At 41.2% G+C, this 20,251-nt stretch overlaps 1 long non-coding RNA gene across 1 annotated transcript; it reads left to right on the forward strand.

Annotated features, from left to right (window-relative positions):
- Window positions 1–414: 414 nt before the first annotated feature.
- On the forward strand, window positions 415–10,224 carry LOC118971347 (uncharacterized). Its single transcript, XR_005059747.2, has 2 exons — window positions 415–605; window positions 9,832–10,224. It is a non-coding gene; the product is annotated as an uncharacterized lncRNA (long non-coding RNA).
- The last annotated feature ends 10,027 nt before the right edge of the window (window positions 10,225–20,251 follow it).

Genomic DNA, 20,251 nt, shown 5'->3' on the forward strand with positions numbered 1-20,251 from the left:
GGAATAACTGTAGTAAAAACACCAAAGGACCGCTGCCTGGCAGGAAGTGCTACCAGGCAGCGTACTCTAGCAAATAGTCTAGAAGACCGTGTAGTGGAAGAAACTTGAGCACCAGGCAAGTATGTCAAGAGGCATTCAATCCACCGGACCTGTTTTTTTGTAGGCATTTCCAGAACAACGTGCCTATGTAGTATTTTCCCCTCCACTATTCTGGGAAATTTAATCCAGTTCTCAGTGTAGTAATTCACATTGCTGCCCATTGTCACCCTCGCCCTAAGAATTTGCAGCAAGGCAGGGCCACATAAGCACTTTAGCCCAGGGAGTCAGGACCCCGGGCGTTGTTCCCCTGGGGCATTCTGGGAAACCCAGTTCCGGAGCTCTGAGAAGTGGCGGCGCGTCAATCCTGAGCGGGGCTGTGCATTGTGGACCTCAGGCATTCTGGGAAGTGTAGTTCAGGAACTCCTAGTAGTCCCAGGCACTTCCGTTTCCAAAGAGCTGTGCTGGGGAATTCTGGGAAATGTTGATCTGGCGCTCCAGGTAGTAGCCAGGACTTCCGGCCCAGGGCTCGAGGTTATTCCCGCATTTACCTTGCTGGTGGCTGGCAGGTACGTGTCTCGCAACCTTTCGGGACTCCTTCCACCTACTCTGAGTCGACAGTAACCCACCTGAGGGGAAAACAGTGGATGTTTGAGGTGTGAGACGGCAGTTTTAGCTCATTGAGGCAGAGTCCGCTCGTGTTTGGAAAGATTATCGCGTCCCCGGGTTGGGTGCGGGCCCGGGTTCCAGCCTCTTGGGCGCTTGGCTCCCCCAGCATACCCCGCCCTCCAGCAGCCACTTCTCTCTTTGTTTATTTGCTCTTAACCTAATAGCGTTGGACCGCCCACTTTTTCGGGCAGTGGGTGATACTTCATAGCCTGCTTTCCTTCCCCAGGTCTCACTTACCAAGAAAGACCTCACAGAGGTGGACGGGTGAGAGATCATGTAGCAGGGCCCCGCGTGAGGACTTGGCATTCTTTTCCTACAAAGATTATTTTCATAAACGGAGAATATGTGGGATGTGTACGTGTTCGTTATGCCAGTAATTAAGCATTCGTTTTTTTAAGTTCCAATCTAATAGATTTATACAAATTAGAGTGGCCCTGTGAAAGAATATATTTGCTATTTAGGAATTAACACTTGTAAGTCTGGGGAGAGGAAATCCTGGAGCAAATTACCTCTAAAAACCGAAGTTAGTCAAAGGGAGAAATAAAGTTTAAGATCCGTTTATTGCTTTAAAAACTGCATTCCGGCCCATCTCTCCTCAAGCAACAGCAAAACCAGCCCTCCCCTCTCCCCCACCCCCCCACCCCCGTTGCCCAGTAATCACCCATTGATATGGAGATGAACTCCGCCCCTGAGGAAAGATGCAAATACACTAAAGCCATACTTCTTTCCACCTCTGAACGCCTATTGATATGCACATATACTAAAGCCAGGCGAGATATTCTGGGAATGTTTCAATTTTACCCACAATACTTAAGAATTTTTGTATTGACCTATAGTTGATATACAATATTACAGTGTTTTCAGGTGTACAACGTAGTGATTTGACAATTATATACACTACTAAATGCTCACCAGGCTAAGTATAGTAACCATCTCTAATGGTTTATTTTTGAAATAAACCTGTAACATGATAATATAAATAACAGCTTTCATGAGGAAGCTATATTTCCAAAAATAAATTTACCAAGAAAAGAGCTGTTTTACGTTTTTGCAAATCTTTAATTCCTGACTTTTTCTAAGAAAAGCAACTAGATTTTCATACCTTCTGAATTCTCTGTGTTCTGGTATATTGTTTTGGTTGAAGTACTTAAGAAAATCTAACCTCCCACAGAAGTTGGAAAAGGACGACTTTAATAGACTTTACAGATAATATTCTCCTTTAATACTGCACCAAAGTTCAACAAGTGATAGTTGGCAAAGGTTATTGCAATGTAGAATCTAAAACTGAATCAGAGTACTTTCTGCACTCTGTTAATTCAAATCCTCAGTCTATCTTGTACTTTTGAGTTTTTTTTTACCCATCATGGTTTTGTGGCATGTGTTGCTCATTTGGAAAATATGAAATAACTGAGTTTTGCAGATCTTTCAGATACTGACACATTTGATTTTAGAATATTTTTAAAAATTGTTTTCATCAATATCATCCATCTCATCAGAAAAGTTGATTCTGTAAGAACCTTAAGTCTTTAACTACTAGGAACCTGTCAAGTTCTCAGTGATACAGATTTTCCAAAATCCTGATTATCTGCTTGAAAGCATACATTTTGTCATTGACAACAAATGCTGCCAGTAATTTCTTTGAAATTATGGGCGTATTTTCTAATTTCTAAAGGTTCTGCCAAATACCTAGGTCTAAGCACCTGTAATTTGTCAGCTGTTCTTTCAAGAAAGGGGTTTCCTTTGAGAAAAAGAAAATGCCTAGTTCACCCCATAACTCAAAGACTGGACAACTGCTATTTTATGGCTATCATTGTATGCAGCAGTTGTTTATGCTTATTTGACTAGTAAATAAAACAAATTTTATCACAGAATGTCACTCAAGGGTTAAGATCAAAAAATAATAATTTTTACTGTTTCACCAAATACATTTGAAAGTGAAACTCTCACTATTTTTACTGTGAGCACCTGGCAATAAAGAGTACAGTGACTATTTACATGTTTGTTATCACTGCTTTGATTTCTGTCAAGGTGCCAGCAATTCTAACCAACATTCTTTTGCACCATTGCTGCAATTGTAAACATAGTGGGGGGAAAAAACCCAGTGCTTTAGTGTTATTATAGACAAAGTTTTGACCTTATAGATTCTCTGAAGCTCTCAGAGACCCCCAGGAGTCCACAGGCTATATACCTTGAGGACTGTTGCTTTATTTCTTGGAGAATCTGCCAACTTCTGCAGAATCTTCGAAAGTTGACCTATAATTATTAATAATACTTTCATGATCGAAAACACATTTCTTTAGAAACAAATCACTAATGTGTGGTTCCATATGTACCACATGATGACTTTGATAATCATGATAATTATTAGCATCTATTGAGTGATGTTAATCATTATGATTATTAGCATCTTAACAGATACTGTAATGTTTTGCATGTATTTATTCGTGTATTCCTTGTGTGAACCTGTTCTTATTTTGCTGTTGAGAGAACAGAGGCACAGATGACGTTAACAATGACTTGTGTTGATGGTCACACAGCCAGTAAGTGGCACAGCCAGGGATAAACCTCAGTGGCCTGGTTCAGTTCCATGTGCTTTTGGCTGCTACACTCTGCTCTCATTAGGACGTAGAAAAGACTTGGAAGTTTATGAGAACAAGGCCAAAACCAGGAGAAAGCATATTGAAGCAGAGGACATTGAAACTAAGAATACTTAAAGTCGAAATGCTAGATGAGCAGGGAAGGGGGCCATGATCAAAGAGAAAGAACAGCACGAGCAAAGGCCTGAGGCCTTTTGTGAGAAAGCAAGTGATGCACTAAGACTGGAATTTTATTGCAGTGAGAGGGTTTAGAAAAGGTGGGAAAGGGTTCTGACCTGGAAAGTTGATTATGTGTTTATTCTAAAGGCACAGGGAGCTCTGGAGATAGGTTGACTCATAACCACATTTCCATCTTAGGTAGAACAGTTAGAACAGGAAGAAAAGTTAACTGCTCAGGGATAAATATTCTGAGCAGTTACAGCTCCTGCTCTGGATCCAGACCTGCTAGCTTTGAACTTGAACTCTAACACTTACTAAGTAACCTTGAGCCAGTTATTTAGTATCTCTGTGCTTTAGGTTCAAAGATGTGAAATAAGGACTATATTGTATGGGTTAATAGAGGCTATATACAAGTGATTGCATTGTACTTAAATCCTAGTGTGTGGCCATAATGAAGCAGACCTTCTACTGTAGTGTAGCCCATGAGAAAAGCAACAAGCTATAGAAATATATGGAGCACATATAGATATTTTCAAGTATTCACTTCCTCTCACCTCCTTTGCTTATAATCTGAAACGTCAGTGCTCCCTTACCTTTTTTTATTGGAATATGGTTGATATACATTCTTATATTGGTTTCAGATGTATAACATAGTTATTTGATAATTATATAATTACTAAATGCTCACCATGGTTAAGTGTAGTTACCACCTACCATACCAGGATACTAAAATAATATTGGTTATATTCTTCATGCTGTATTTCCATTCCTATGACTAATTTATTTTATAATTCTAAGTTTGTACCTCTTTATCCCCTTCACTTAATTTCCCTCATTCCCCAACTAAATCCCTTCCCCTATGGTAACCCACAGCTTATTATCAATATTATGAGTCTATTTCTTTTTTGTTTTTTTGTTTTGTTTTTAGATACCACATATAAGGGAAATCATATGGTATTTGTCTTTCTGTGACTTATTTCACTTAGCGTGGACCCTTGAGATCCATCCACATTGTCACACTCTGCAAGATTCCCTTTTATATGGCGGAGTCACTCCTTTGTGTACATGCACCACATCTTTATCCACTCATCTGTCAGTGGACACTTGGGTTGCTTCCATTTCTTGGCTGTTATAAATATAAAACTGCAGTAAACATAGGTGTACACATATCTTTTTGAATTAGTGATTTTGCTCTCTTTAGGTAAATTCCCAGAAGTGGAATTGCTGGGCTGTATGGTATTTCTACTTTTAGTTTTTTGAGGAATGCTACCTTACCTTTGAACACACATAAACATTCTGTATGAAGTTCAGAAGACTACTTTTTAAATATCCATTTTATATGATTTCTTTATCCTTTGAATTTAGAAATTCCCTTGGGGTTGGTCGGTGATAAGAATTGCGAGCACAAGTGGACAACTGCTTATAAGCAGTAAATGGGTTTCTCCCACTTTATTTCTCCCTCCAACTGATTTTGGTTTGAAAGGTGATTTGCTCCAGGCTGGGAGAAATATATCCTCCGCCCTGGAGTTACACCACATCAGCTTTCCTTCCCTTTCATCCTCATGGAAAAGACATCCCAGCGGGAGCTAAAGGGCCACTCTGCTGGCACGCTGCATTTCAGGCAGTGGGTGATAGGTGTTTTCTCCTGGACTTGCCAGTCATTGCAGCCATTCCAGGGCCTGACAGTCATCTAGACATGGGCATAACTTTCCAATATGATATTAAAGACATTAAAATCTGTCTGAAAACATCTCTGATAATCCATCTGTAAACATTTTACTAAACATTTTGAGCAGGACCCTGATGTCCAGATGAACAGATTGTGCAGTGTGGCCCTGACTGAAACCTTCAGATTTGCTTTCCCTGCTAGCAAATCTGGCAGTTATTGAGAGGCTGTTTATCAGGCATCTGCCATGGCAACAGGAGAGACGACTTTTAATTGACTATTCTTACATTTGCTCCAGGTCATTTAACACTGAATTGACAAGTATGCTGGGAAAAAACTCAAACATTTAGATGTCTTTATAAATTTAGAAAGTTTGGAATAATAGTAAAGATAAATATTTTAGAAAATAAATTTCTAAGCCTAAAATTATTTTGGAACTTAGCAAGAGTTCACAGTAGTTGTTAACTTATAGTTGGTATCAATCTAGAAAAATAAGATTAGGTATATATGTTGTGCAGAAATTTCCAGACATATTTTGAATATCTGGGTTAAGCACTTATAGTTTTTAATATTTAATATTTAAGATATATAAAATAAACCCAAATGTGCTAAACTGTTGATTATGTTATTGGTTTTCCTTAACGTTTCCACTTCATATAACGACATAATTTATTATGTGGTTCTACACTGATTTTATTCAATAGAAAAAAACAATAGGTTTGTGTCATACCCAAAAACTTCTCTTAGTCTAAAGTTGATGCATGAAACACTTAATTTCCTCTTGTGCTTGATTTGTCTGTGCCAGAAATCATTCTAAATTCTCTCAAAATGTGCTCCATGAAGGAGCACAACCTCTAAACACATGGCATTTCCATTTACTTTCTCATTATCATTCCATTACCATCTGGAGTGAGTTCTATTCCTAGACTTGTGACATTTCAATTTTAATTGAAGTAGAGGTTTTTGGTTTTTTATGTTTTGTTCTTTTTGTAAAATTGAAGTATCATTGATACACAATCTTATATTAGTTTCAAGTATGCAACATAGTGGTTCAACAGTTACCATATTAAATCCTCACCCCCATTGGTACAGTTGTCATCTGTCAACATAGGAAGATGTTACAGAATCGTTGATTATATTCTCCATGTCCTACTGTCCCCATGACCAACTTCTATTATGATCGAGAATTTTTGTGCTCCTTTATCCCCCTCAACCTCCCCACACACCCACCCCAACCCCTCCCCCAATTTGTGTTTTGTTCTTATTTTTAGTAGTTATTTTATCTTTTTATCGCTTTGCAGACAACTGATTTCCAATTTTTAGCTCACATATGAGGCTTGGTCATAAATGGGTCTCACGAATGCTTGGTGGATTGGGACCTAGTGGACCACCTATTGGCTTCTGGAAAACCTGTAGATCATGATGAAAATGTAAGCTGAAGCTTCCTGAAGTTTATTAAAGTTTCATGCTATGTTCCAAGTGTCAGACCTTAAAATCTCTGAACAATGTGTTCCCCTGTCTCCATTTCTGAATTCTCTGTTCTTCATAGGAAGCAATGAAGAAAGTTAAATGGAACCTAAGAGCTTTCCCTGTTAGCAAATCTGGCAACAAATTGCAAGTTATTTAATCAGGAGCCAAGAACCTCTGATAAATTGTTCTCATTTGCATAAATGGGGTGATCCCTCTTGCTAAGTATGGACGGGGACACAAAATTTTAAAGATGAAGATTATATCTTGAACCATCAAAGGGATGGTTCCAATAGTATAACAGATTCAGAATTTTCCACCTTGTAAGCCTAGGATTCTTGGAGGAAAACATGAATGAACCACAGAATAATCAGAGAAGATGTCAGCAAATCCCCATGAAAAATAGACAATGAAGTATGATTGGTGTGTTATTCATAGAGTTCACAAAAGAGAAAATTTTTATAACCACAATGACTGGAAAAGACAGAATAAAGCATTAACCTATGGCCAGCATAGAATAATTCACACAGGATAAAAAGCTGCTAGTGTAAGAATTTACCCTAAGAATGCAGGAGCCCAGTTTGAAAAAGACATATGCATCCCTATGTTGATTGCAGCACTATTTACAATAGCCAAGAAATGGAAGCAACCTAAGTGTCCATCAGTAGATGAATGGATAAAGATGTGGTACACATACACAATGGAATATTATTCAGCCATAAGAAGAAAACAAATCTTACCATTTGCACCAACATGGATGGAGCTAGAGGGTATTATGCTCAGTGAAATAAGCCAGGTGGAAAAAGACAAGTACCAAATGATTTCACTCATCTGTGGAGTATAAGAACAAAGAAAAAAACTGAAGGAACAAAACAGCAGCAGAATCACAGACTCCAAGAATGAACTAACAGTTACCAAAGGGAAAGGGACTGGGAAGGGTGGGAAGGGAGAGATAAGGAGGAAAAATAAAGGGGATATTACTATTAGCAGACATAATGTAGGAGGGGCACGGGGAGGGCTGTACAACACAGAGAAGACATGTAGAGATTCTATAACATCTTACTATGCTGATGGACAGTGACTTTAATGGGGTATGTTTGGGGGGACTTCGTGATGGGGAGAGTCTAGTAAACATAATGTTCCTCATGTAATTGTAGATTAATGATACAAAAAAAAAATACTAGTGTATGTTAAGACCTTCAGTAATGTCTCTGACTTTGAGCTTCATCAGCAATTTCACTTCAGAAAGAAGTCCTGTACCTGTAGTGAATGTGGAAAAGGTTTCTGTTATAACTCAGTTCTTCATATTTATTATGGGAGAAAAATGCTGTAAGTGTGATAATAGCTTCATTCAGTGTGTACATCTGCAGATTCATGAGAATATCCACACTGTAGAAAAACCATATAAATGTGAGGAACATGGAAAAGGATTCAGTTATGAATTAGCACTTAATATTCATTGAGAAGTCTACATAGGAAAGAAACCTTATAATTTTAGGTTGTGTGGAAGGGCATTTTTTTCATGTCTTAGACCTTCAGGACCATTAGAGAATCCATACTGAGGGGAAACCATTCAACTGTGATGCATGTGATAATAGTGTCCATTGTACACCAGCACAAAATGCTTAACTGTAACTTCCGAGAAACAGTACAAACGTGAGGAATGTGGCAAGATTGAAAACTTAAATCTTTAAATTCTATCAGATGACCCACACGGGATAGAAACCCTGCACATCTGAGGAATACGGTAAGGGCTTCATTGAGCTTTCACACTTTCAGGCCTGTCATGAAGTCCACACTGGAGAGTAACCATGCATATGCAAAGTGCGTGGTAAGGGGTTCAGTCTTCAAGTCTTGAGGTCTATCAAGGTGTCCACACTGGGGAGAAATAAGATAAATGTGAGAGTGTGGGAAGAACTTCAGGAGAGGATCCCATTATCAAGTCCATATTTGGCCAAATGAGAGAATCCCTATAAATGTGAGGTGTGTGGGAAAAACTTTTATCAAAAATTCATATTTTATATTCATCAGAAGGCCCACAATTCAGGGAAACTTTACAAGTAGGTGGAATTATGGGCAGGAGTTCACAATTAGAGGTTCACCAGTTCCTTCCTGGTGAGAAACGATAAAACTGAAGAGTGCGGAAAGGGCTTGAAGCCATTTTGGCCCATGAGAAAGACCACAATGAGGAGAAACCGTTCGAGTAGGAGAAGTGTGGATATAGTTTTGTCGGAACTCACAGCTTCAAGCATACCAGAGAGCCCACACTGAGGAAAAAATACATAAAAGGAGTTTTTTTGTGAGGAGTGGGAAAGTTTTCATTAATTGGAGTGTCCATGTGGAAGAGAAACAGTATGTATGTATACATGGCGGAGTGTGCTAAGTGCCTCAGCTCCACGTCAAGATTTAGCTGCACCATAATGTCCATTCTAGAGAGATACAAACATTACAGTATGTGTAGAATGGTTTTCGGATGGTCTTCTTGACTTCGGTATCACCAGAAGTTTCAGGCAGGAGAGAAACCTTAAAATCATGAGAAAGGTGGTAAGAGCTTCAGTTTGAGATCAAATTTTGTAAGTCGCCACATTTATCCAAGGTAAATTTTGAAGAAGTGAAGGGAATGGTAGGAACTGGACCAGAGGATTCACATAGGCAAACGGTTCTGTAAACCTATGTTTTTAAAAGATTTAAATGAGATCTAAATTCATCTAATCACTTGGTCAAGTAGGAGATAAAGTATTTTCATCCCAGTCAGTGCTGCAGGCGCAGCTCAGTATCCCAGTGGTCCAGAGCCCAACAGCAGAGAACCCTCGTGAGTGGGGCACCAAGGACAGAAGTCGCACCTGACATTTATCAGACCTTATTCAGGACAGAGGCCTTAAAAGGGTAAGACCATGATCAGCTCTTTAACAAAAGCATGATGATGGAAATACCAATATCAGTTTCCACTAAGATACAAGCTCCACGAGGGCAGAGATTGAAAAACACTTGAATGAAGGAATGAATGGGATAAAGTAAAATATCTTAGTGCCTTGAGTTTGTAATTCTTCTCACCAGAGTTAATCATTCTGGATGTTTGTTTGATTTCTAAAAAATTTCTTCCTTTCAAACAATTGATTCAAATTTAATTACTGAATGACCACAGTTATAAGTGGGATGTGCATACCTCTTCGGCACCGCAAAACTCCTCTGCTTGAAATCAGATTAGAAACCGCCGCCCTCCCTTCTCCTCTTTAGACTCCAGCTCCGAGGACTATCCATGAAGAGGATGAAAGCCCCATTCTGGTTCCCTTGCCTGGGCCACATGGGAGCCCGGGGTTTTATTCACCCACAGGTGCCAGCAACTGTGGGCTGCCTCAAAAGGCACAGGTGACTGGGGACCAGGAGTGGAGAAGAAGGGAGGCTCGTTCAGGTCGTCCTGTTCCTGTGATCCGCCTGTCAAGCATTTTGATTGTTTCTCTGTTGGCTTATGCCTCTTTCTCATATTGATTTGTAGGACTTCTTTTTGTAATTGAATATAAGCCCCCTGTCAAGTGTGTGTATATATATTGTAAATATCCTCCCATGCTGATTTACCTGTTCATGGTCTTTTGACTTGTTTTTTAAATAAAATTTCAAACCCATGTAAAAGTAGACAGAATAATATGATGAACCATCATATGCTTACCACTGTGTTCCAACAATTAACTACTCGTGGTCAGTCTTTTTTTGTCTGTGTCTCCTGTTTTCCCAGCCTATTTTATTTTGAAGCAACTTCCAAACATTTCATCTGTATGTATCCCTAAGAGATAAGAATTAAAATATTTAAATAACCACAATACATTCTCCCCCCTCCTCCTCTCCATCCCTTTCTCCCTTTCCCTTACCCCAACACACAAAATATTCCTTAATGTCATCAGATATCCAGTTAGGATTCATGTTTTTCCAACTGTCTTAGAAATGAGATTTTAAAAATATTTTTGTTCACTATTAAAATGAGATCTCATAATGATGTGAACAGATGTATTCTTAATAGGGCCTAATATATCATTTCCCTTTATGATTAGTGGATTTTAAGTACTCATTAAGAAAACTACCCTGAGATCATAAAGTACTCTCCTGTATTATTAGGTGGCCCAATGACTTGTGATTCCAATTCCCCAAAGTTAGGTCAAATTTAACAGTACAAGGGCACAATCCTTATAAGATTTTAAAGCATGCAAATTCTTAAAGTATAAAGACTAAGCTGTAAGTTCAGGATTTCCACTGCCACCCTCACTTCTGACCAGCTTGTCACTGCTGACTACTAAACCCTCAGGTTCAATAATTCACTATAACAACTCTATGATTTCAGTTTTATTGTAGCAAAAGGATATAAATCAGAACCAGCCAGAGGAATAGGCACAGGCTGAGGTCTGGGAGGATTCTAAATAAAAAACTCCCATTGTCCTTTCTCTCTCACTGGAGTCAGGACGTGTTACCTTTCCAGTGCACAGATGTGTGACTACACAGAGTATTGCTAACTAGGGAAGCTCACCCAAGCTTCAGTGTCTGTAGACTTTACTGGGGCTTTATTATGTAGGCATGATTGAGTGGTCATGTGACAATCTTTAGCCTCCATCACCTGCTTCAAAGTCCCAATTCTTGAATCATATGGTTGGTTTTTGTAGTGTGAGCAGACCCTGTCCTGAGTCATCTCATTGCTATAAACTATCTAGGGGCCTAATAAATCATCTCTAGAATAAATCAACAGATGTAGTCTGAGGAGCCCACCATGAAGAACGAAGACTCCTATCACTCAGCAGGTTGTAAGGGTTTAGAGGCTACCTCCAGGGATGGGGCACAAACTCCAGCCAGATTTATTACACAGCTACATACAAATTTAGAATTGTTACATATTCTCGATGAATTTATCATCATTATGAAAGGTATCTCTAGCAATGCTTTGAAAACAGTTTTATTGACATAATTCACATATAATAAAATTTATCCTTTTAAACATAGGAAGGATTTTATTATATTCACAGTTGTGCAACCATCACCATGATCTAATCCAAGAACACTTTCATCCCCCCAAAATGAAACCCTGCACCCATTCACAGTCACTCCCCCATTTGGGTTTGCTTATTCTGGACATTTCACATAAATGGAATCCATATAGGTGGAATACCCTGTGGCCTTTGGGCTAGCTGCTCTTAACATAATATTTTCAAGGTTCATCTAGAGTCCCATATTTCATTTCCTTTTTATGGCCAAACTGAATCCCATTGTGGATATGCCTCATTTTGCCTCCCCATTCATCAGCTGACGGGCCCTTGGGTAGTTCCCACTTTGGGGCTATTATACATAATGGACTGTGAACATTCATGTGCAAGTTTTTGTATGGTTTAGCAATGCTTCTTGCCTTAAAATATATTTTATCTGATATTAGTACATTTGCAAATATGTCAAAATAATAACAAGCTTAAGGTGATACTATCTTTTTTTCCAAAGAGGACTTTCATTTGACTTTGCCATGTGCCTGAGGGCATCAGCAATTCAGGGTCACTTTTACACAGTTTCAAGGAAGCATCTGATGTGGATTTGGGCCTCAGGCCCTGTCAGGGCAGCCCTATGTCTAATTCTCCGTTACCTCTAGAGTGCAGTGGTTGCTGGTGTCCAACGCAAAACAGGAGTTTTATCAGTTACCTACTCTTGGCAAGTAGACGCTGGGCTCTAACGTTTATGACCCTAGAATCATGATGGTGTCAGTAAGTGCCTTTCTTCCCAGCCTTAAAGTTTCTAGAATTGGTCTACGCCCCTCGGGGAAAGTAGCTCCAAGTAATCGGCACCCCCCTTTGGGGCTTCCTCTTCTGAGTTTTGGGCTGCTTATTCACTCTCCAAACCTCTGCCATCGCTATCGCACTGATGCTCACCCACAGACTTCACACGTGTGTGTGTGTGTGTGTGCGTGTGTGTGTGGTTGGCTCTTGAACAACAAGGTTTTGAACTGTGCGGGTTCACATACATGGATTTTTTTTTCCAATATAGTGAAAAAATATTTTTAAATTTAAAACAATTTGAAAACACTCTTTTCTCTAGCTTATGTTATTATAAGAATACAGTACATGATACATATAACAAAATATGGGTTAATTTACTGTTATTGATAAGGCTTCCACTCAACAGTAGGTTATTAGTAGTTAAGTTTTTGGGGAGTCAAAAGTTATACGTGGATTTTCCACCACATGGGAGGGTCAGTGCCTCTACCCCCTGAGTTGTTTAAAGGTCAGCTGTATACTTTGTGTATGTGTGTGTCTAGTTAATGGGAATTAACTATTTTGATGTTACTCAAAGTAGAGGCATCCATTATATATATATTTTTTTATTTGGCAGTCATTTATATGTGAAAATTATCTTTCTTAGTATCAGATTAACCCTATTTTATATAAACTAAAATATTACTGAAAGCTTTTACTTCTGGGGAGAATCCTTTGATACCTTAAAATGGTTATTTTCATTAAAACCATGATTTTTCACATTCTTACTGTTTTGGGTTTTTTTTTTCCTACTTAGGATTTGAATTGGTTTCAGTTGGCCTTTGTTAATATAGTTCCAATACCACTTACGGTGTTTTTGTCAAAAGAGATGAAGTTTAATCAGACCTTTAGATTTAATTTTTCTTTATAGGAAACACATAGAAAAAGAAATTATTAAGTGATACAAAAAGTAATCAGAGATCCAGAATATAAGATATCATGACAACTGGTGTTTTCTTTATATGTATATATGTCATATACAGCAGTAATAGTAGTATAACTCCATTCACGTTCCCAGATCTGATTCCAATGTCTGTAAGTATGTGGGAGGGGTTCTTCCCAAACATAACACCAAGTAGTTCGCAAATACCAGCAGGGCATTGAGAAATAAATTCTGATGCTGCCTTCCTGGAGAAAGCACCAGATTCCCCAGGTTAAGGGCTCTGTCTTAGAAGACTGCCTTCCACTCCCCACCCCAGGGGCTGGTCACAAGCCCCAGGCAGTTAACCTGTGCTTCTGACCTACTGGCTACAGATTGGAGGTTCCAATGACCTCCCGCTTAGGTTCAGTTAATTTGCTAGAGCAGCTCACAGAACTCAGGAAAACACAGTAACCAGTTTAATAAAGGATACTGTAAAGGATAAAAATTCACAGCCAGCTGAAAGGAGACATAGGACAAGATCCCGAGTAAAGGGGCTTCTCACCTCACAGAGCTTGGGGCCTCGCTCAGCGGCACATGGAGGTGTTCCGGTTCCCCAGGCAAAGAAATCCTGCCTGACTGAGAAGCAGGAGCCAACTGAGCCGAACACAGGAGCTCTTCTCGGGTGTTTTGTGAGGGCGTCATTGCATAGTCATGATTGACTACATTATTGGCTATGGGCTGATTTAACCTCCAGCCCGCATGAGTGGGTGGGGCTCCAAAAGTCCGTCATTACCGTGACAAAAACACCCATTTCACCTTTAAGACTCTGAAGTGTTTTTACGAACTGTGGATGAAGACAAAATATACCTGAGAAATACATATTTTGCCATATGAATGACCAAATATGTGTTTCTTATAATTCATTATATTGTAACAACTGACCTGATTCCTCAACAGGTCAAAGGTCTGAAAAAAGGAATTAAGGTGTAGAAGTCAAGAATAAATGCACTTGAGTAGATAAACAAAGAAAATGAATGGACTGTTTGGTTATTGAATTGAGTGAATCAGTTATGAGAAATTTTTGAGGTAATCAGAAAAATTTGAATAAGGATTTGTTGTAAGGAAGTCCAGTCTGGGGAGTTCTCCCTAAGCACTAGATGAGAACTCAGCCCAGGAGAGGATTCTTTACTCCAGTTGAGAAAGAATTCATGATCAGTTTGAGCAGGTGTAACCAAGGAGTGGTTTAATGAAAGTGAAAAGCACACACTCAAAAAGGGAATGCAGGCATGCTTGAGAGGTGAGTGGCCTGGCAAGGTTTGGGTTGGGTGGTCTTACAGCTGGAGTTTAAGCGAGGGTGAAATACCCATTGGGTGGGTGGGGTCTTCTTGGATAGAGAGGAGTATAACTTGGGGGGAAAATCCCAGGGCAAAATACCTGTAAAACCGAAATCAGTCAAAGGGAGAAATAAAGTTAAGAAACCCTTTATTTCTTACAAGCAGTTGTCCCTGACTATCTCCTGACTCTGCTGCAGCAGAAGAGAAAGAGAACTCCACCCAACCTTTCTGGTCCAGATAAACCCTCACATGCCCTTGTAATTACCTACTGATATGTAGATAGACTAATCATCTCCACCCCCTGGAAACACCTATTGATATGCAGGTGCACTAAAGCCAGGTAAGAGGTTCTGTAAATACTGCAGTTTTACCCACAGCCCACCCGTCCTGAAATCTTGCCTCACAATCTACACATACCCCATCTCCTGCAATGGCCCCTGTGTGAGAAAACTGGATCATTGTAACCAGGCTAATATAAAATAGCAACAGAAATAATCATGATAATCCTCAAGTGGGAGGCTTCAGCTAGGTTTAAAGTCCTAGGCAGATTGAGTTCATAGCTTTCCCTTTCCACAGGCAGTAGTAGCTGAACAGATACGGAGTTCAGAGCAATCATCACATGGCAGCTGCAGCCAGGGGCCCACCCAGGACACAGGGACTGTAGAAGAAAATAAGGGTGATAAGATACATGTTTTAATGACACCAGCATAAGCAAATCTTGTCTATCAGGTAGGATGCATGCAAGAGAGTGGTCCTATGATAGGACAGTGGCAGGAGTGGGATCTTGTCCTGGTGTAGTAGACCAGACTTTCACCTCCCTCCCTGGGGGAGTTACAGATGGGTCAGTATATAGGGCTACAGGAGGTACATGCACTGGCCATAAAAAGAAAACTCCATAAGATGCTCTTACCTCCAGGATGTGTGGGTACACTACCGTGATCTTTGGGAGCCACTCTGTTGTTACTCCAGGAATACACATGAGGTCAGCTTCCAGGCCTTTTCTCCAAGATGCCAGAAGGGCAGCCATCACTGGTCCATGTGTTGAAATCTCCAGGGCCATGTCCATTCAACAGAGTCTCCAGGGCTTAATGCAGTAGGGCTGGCAGCAGGATGTTGCTTTGCCCTCCATATCCTGACTTCAATAAGTCCTCTTTGGTTTGCACATACAGTTGTATAGGAGAGGCAGCAAGGTGTGTGAGCATGTCCACAGGGCTCAGGGCTCCTGGCTGATCACAAGCCATGCTGCTCGCAACACAGCCCATTGGCTGCTCTTCCCCTCTCCATCCTCCATCCATATTGTCTCAGTCTTAGGATGGAAAGCCATAGCCTCCACTGTGGGGGCTGCCCATGACTGGAGCCATCTGTGTACCAAGAATCTTCAGGTATAGGAGCTTTTTCCTCCTGATAAGGATTCTCAGCTAACAGTGGCTCAAAAGCAAGTGCTTCCTGCTTTACACTGGTATATGTCACTGGCCCCAGTAACCATTGGAGTTCTTCACTTAAGGGGCTAGTAGAAAGGGCACTGCACTGCTGTAAATATGCACCCTGTTTGGCCAGTGTAGGCCTCTGTGCTACACTACTCCATGGCCCTTGAGTTCAGTCTTGCACCCACGCCTCAATGGGTTAGGTGGTTATTACCTTCATTGGAGCTGTCCTGGTGATGGGCTCCGTAGCCAGCAAGGCAGGGTACACAGCAGCCAGTTGCCTCTCTATCAGGGTGTACCAGACCTCTGCTCCTTTCCATAGTTGTGACCAGAATCCAGTGGGTTGTCGTTTCCATTCAAGCTGCTGCCAAAGGCCCCACCCAAAACCATCCTCGGTTACATGAACATCTAGTTCACAGGGCCGTGATGAGGCCGTTACACTTGAGGCCTGTACAGCCTTGACTGCTCCCTTGGCAGCAATAAAAGCAGCTGCACGTGTTTCAGGCCCACCTGATGCCCTTTCCTACCAACCAGTATAAAGGCTTCAGAATTCGTGCCAAGTGCAGGATAAATACTCTCTCTCCTCGATAACCCTTTCCACTATCTCAAGTAACAGATATCCCCCAATCCTGGCTGCTACGCTGCCACTCAGGGCCTCTAAGCAGTCTTCTATCTCACAGAAGGCTAATTCCACAACTTCTGGTGTCTCCATCCTTCCCTAATTCTGGGGAGGCCCCACCCCTCTAGGAGGTGCCTTACTACAGACCAATTCCCCACTAGGGACTCCCCAATTGGAAGCCCCACAGGTAGGGGGTTCCAGGTGAAGCCACCCCTTCCACCGCTGCAGCCAATAGGGCCTCGCCACCATCCACAAGGGGGTCCCGGGCATCTCCCCACCATCTCCAGGGATGGCCCACCCAAGGGTGACACCCATGAATGCAGATTTCAGGTTCAGAGATCCTGCCGGCTACCACCAGATGTAACTCTGGGGGGAAAATCAAAGGGAGAAATAAAGTGGGAGAAACTCATTTATTTCTTACAAGCAGTCATCCACCTCTGCTCTTCCATGTCTCTTGCGACTGGGCTGCAAAAAGGGACCCTATGCAATCTCTCCATTCCAGACATGCCCTCCCTCCCCCATGTAATTACCTATTAATATGGAGATAGACTTCTCTCCACCCTTTGGAAACAACTATTGATATGGAGATGCACTAAGGCCAGGTGAGAAATTCTGGAAGTGTTGAAATTTTACCCACAGGGCCATATCCTTTTTTTGTCCTGATATGGAAATGTCATGAAACCAAGGGGTTTGATGTTTAGTATCTAATGAGTGTATAATGAGCTTTGTGGTAACTCTAGGTTGCCTTTGTTCCCCATCCTGAATCTAGTTGGTTTGAACAAGGTAGAAACCACATTCTGTTTTGCCATCAGTTATTTTCCTAGAACCTTGTTGGTTTGTTTTCACTTAACCTGTTTTGCCAGCTGGCCACATGAACTGGCCTCAGGTTTTTCTTGATTCACCCAGGGCCTGGCTTTTCCTGAACTACGCTGCCTATGTCAGTGGGTATTTTAAAAACCAAACTGCCTATTGAATAAAAAACAGAAGGATGAGTTTATTGCACAGCTTTCAAACTGCAAACTAGGAAACTCAAAGCTACAGGAGCAATGAGTTCCAAGTTGCCCACAAGCTGAGGGATTTTTATAGAATAACTATGGAAGTGATTTGGCCTTTTTAGCTGATTGGTTGCCTAGCAGTCTTCTTATTTGGATCAGGGTAGCTGAGTCAGGGAAACAAGGAAGTCCAGAGATGGCCATGAGCAGACCTGGCATTTGGGAATTGGCTGGTATCCTCTGCTAATATCTGAGAGGAGAGGTAAATTTCTGTAAGGTTAAGTTTCATTTATGCACCTTTTTTGACTGTCTCCATTTTGTCCTTGACATAAACTTTAGTTGAATTAAACTTTAGTTTAATACCACCGGTATTAGGAAATATTATGGAATTATTGGTAATTTGGTGTGATAATGATGTCATGTTTTGAAAGAAAATATTTTTAAAAGTAGCAAAGGATTTATGGGTGAAAAACATGATGGATTTGTTTTAAAACTCTACTGTAACTAAAAGAAAAAAATGGTTAAACAGTCCTAACTTGAGTTTGGGATATGAGTGTATGGAGTCCATTTTACTATTCTACTTTTGTATATGTTCTAATACTTTCATAATAAAAAGCTATGAAATTTTCCCCTGCCTAGAGGAAAAACCTTGGCTTCCTGGCTTCACTCGGCTTATTCAATCACATGATACAATTTTATTTATGTCAGGAGCAGAAGTATGTAATGAAGTCATCTGAAGCCAATGCAGATTAGAATACAAGATCTTAAACATGCACACATCACAGTATGAAATTTCCTGCAATGGAGCTACTGGTATTTGCATAACAACTGTTAAAAAAGAACTCACAGGCCCAAGGAGGAGTCAGTCTCCCCTGGACAGCAAACCAAGACTTAGTTGCAATTTCAAGCTCTCCCAGGAGTGGAATTTTAAACCAATGGGTCTGGAATTGCCTGGTAAGCATTAGTGAGGTAATCAGCCTAATGAGACCACCTGCCCCCTGGTCGTCATTTTTTTTTGCTTTTGCTAACAATCTCCTTGTCCTGGCTGTTTCTGCCTACTAAGTCCTTCCATTTTGTACAGTTCCTTGGAAATTCTGTTTGCTAGGTAAGATGCTAACTAATTAGATCTTTAAATTTACTCTGATTTTGGTTTTTAACACTTCAGGATGTTTCTCTTTTATGTCCTAATGTTTGTATCATCTTTTTGTAAATTCTTAGCATATTGGATTGAAAAGCTCACTCCGCAAAACACTGTCAAGAAGCCCGTAGGTACTTTGTCGCAAAAAGGAGGCACAAGAGTCAAACACGTCGTCCCCTTACCTCCTGTTCTTTTCCCTCCCCAGGCCACAGAGCGTGGCTAGCTTGGAACTGCTTCCTCTCCCACAACGCACTTTCGACATTAACATGACTGTTCTGTCATTAGCAGACCTTACTATTCCAGGAGATTCCTGCCCAAGGAAATTGTGTGCTTGTTCATTACAGGAACTTCTTCAAATGACCATCAACTCTTCAGCCTTTTCAAAAGCAAGCTTCAAAAGTTGGCACCTAAAAAATCTCCTTTCATTAAAACTGAAAGGGTATCTCGCCACGACCGTCCTCACCCCAGAACGACTCAGGAGACACGGGCCCGCGCAAGAGATTTTATTATCTGAAAGAGAAAGTGGAGAGAGGAGAGAGAGAGAGAGAGAGAGAGAGGGAGGGAGGGAGGGAGGGAGGGAGAGGGAGAGAGAGAGAGAGAGAGAGAGAGAGGGAGGGAGGGAGGGAGGGAGAGGGAGAGAGAGAGAGAGAGAGAGAGGGGGAGGGAGGGAGGGAGAGGGAGAGAGAGAGAGAGAGAGAGAGGGAGGGAGGGAGGGAGAGGGAGAGAGAGAGAGAGAGAGAGAGAGGGAGCGAGAGGGAGAGAGAGAGAGAGAGGGAGGGAGGGAGGGAGGGAGGGAGAGAGAAAGAGAGAGAGAGAGAGAGAGAGAGAGAGAGAGAGAGAGGGAGGGAGGGAGGGAGGGAGGGAGGGAGAGAGAGAGGAGAGATACCCCTTGGCCTGTTGCCTTGGGGACGCCTGACCAAGTCCGGACATGATTTTCACTGGCTTATGTGCTTGGGACCATGGGGTAAATGGAGAATAAATTACTATATTCTTATAAAAACCCTCGCTGGTCCAATCAATCCTGAACAGTAGTATGTAAGATAGTTACGCAGTCCTAATCAATTCCTGGCAGTGAAAGACCGGTCTTAAACCAAGCTTTCAATTCTCAGTAAATTCCAGCTTCCAGGCCCTATCAAGGTGCCAGAGGTCTAGGAGGCGGTGTTCTCCCTTACCGCGATAAATTCTGCTTTTGTCTTGTCAACAGTTCCTACTGGTGATATTTGGGAAGTTGACGTTTGAAACACATCTGAGATCCAGTGTTCATTGAATTCTGCATTAGGCAGCTCAGCCTAAGTCACTTTGATGTTTCCCGTTTTTAGCCTACCTTTTGCTTTCCCTATGTGCATAAGATGGAAGGTCCTGTGGCCAGGATTCTCACGTGGCCCTGATTGGCTAGCTCACTACACACGTGTGGGCAATGTGTTGCTATTGACTCTATATTAAAGAGCTCCGCCCAGTGGTGTGTGCAGGACGTCATGGCACGACTGCAAGGCTGCAGGAGAGCAGAGCAG

This window comes from Manis javanica, chromosome 17 (assembly GCF_040802235.1).
Source record: "Manis javanica isolate MJ-LG chromosome 17, MJ_LKY, whole genome shotgun sequence".
Classification (NCBI taxonomy): Eukaryota; Metazoa; Chordata; class Mammalia; order Pholidota; family Manidae; genus Manis; species Manis javanica.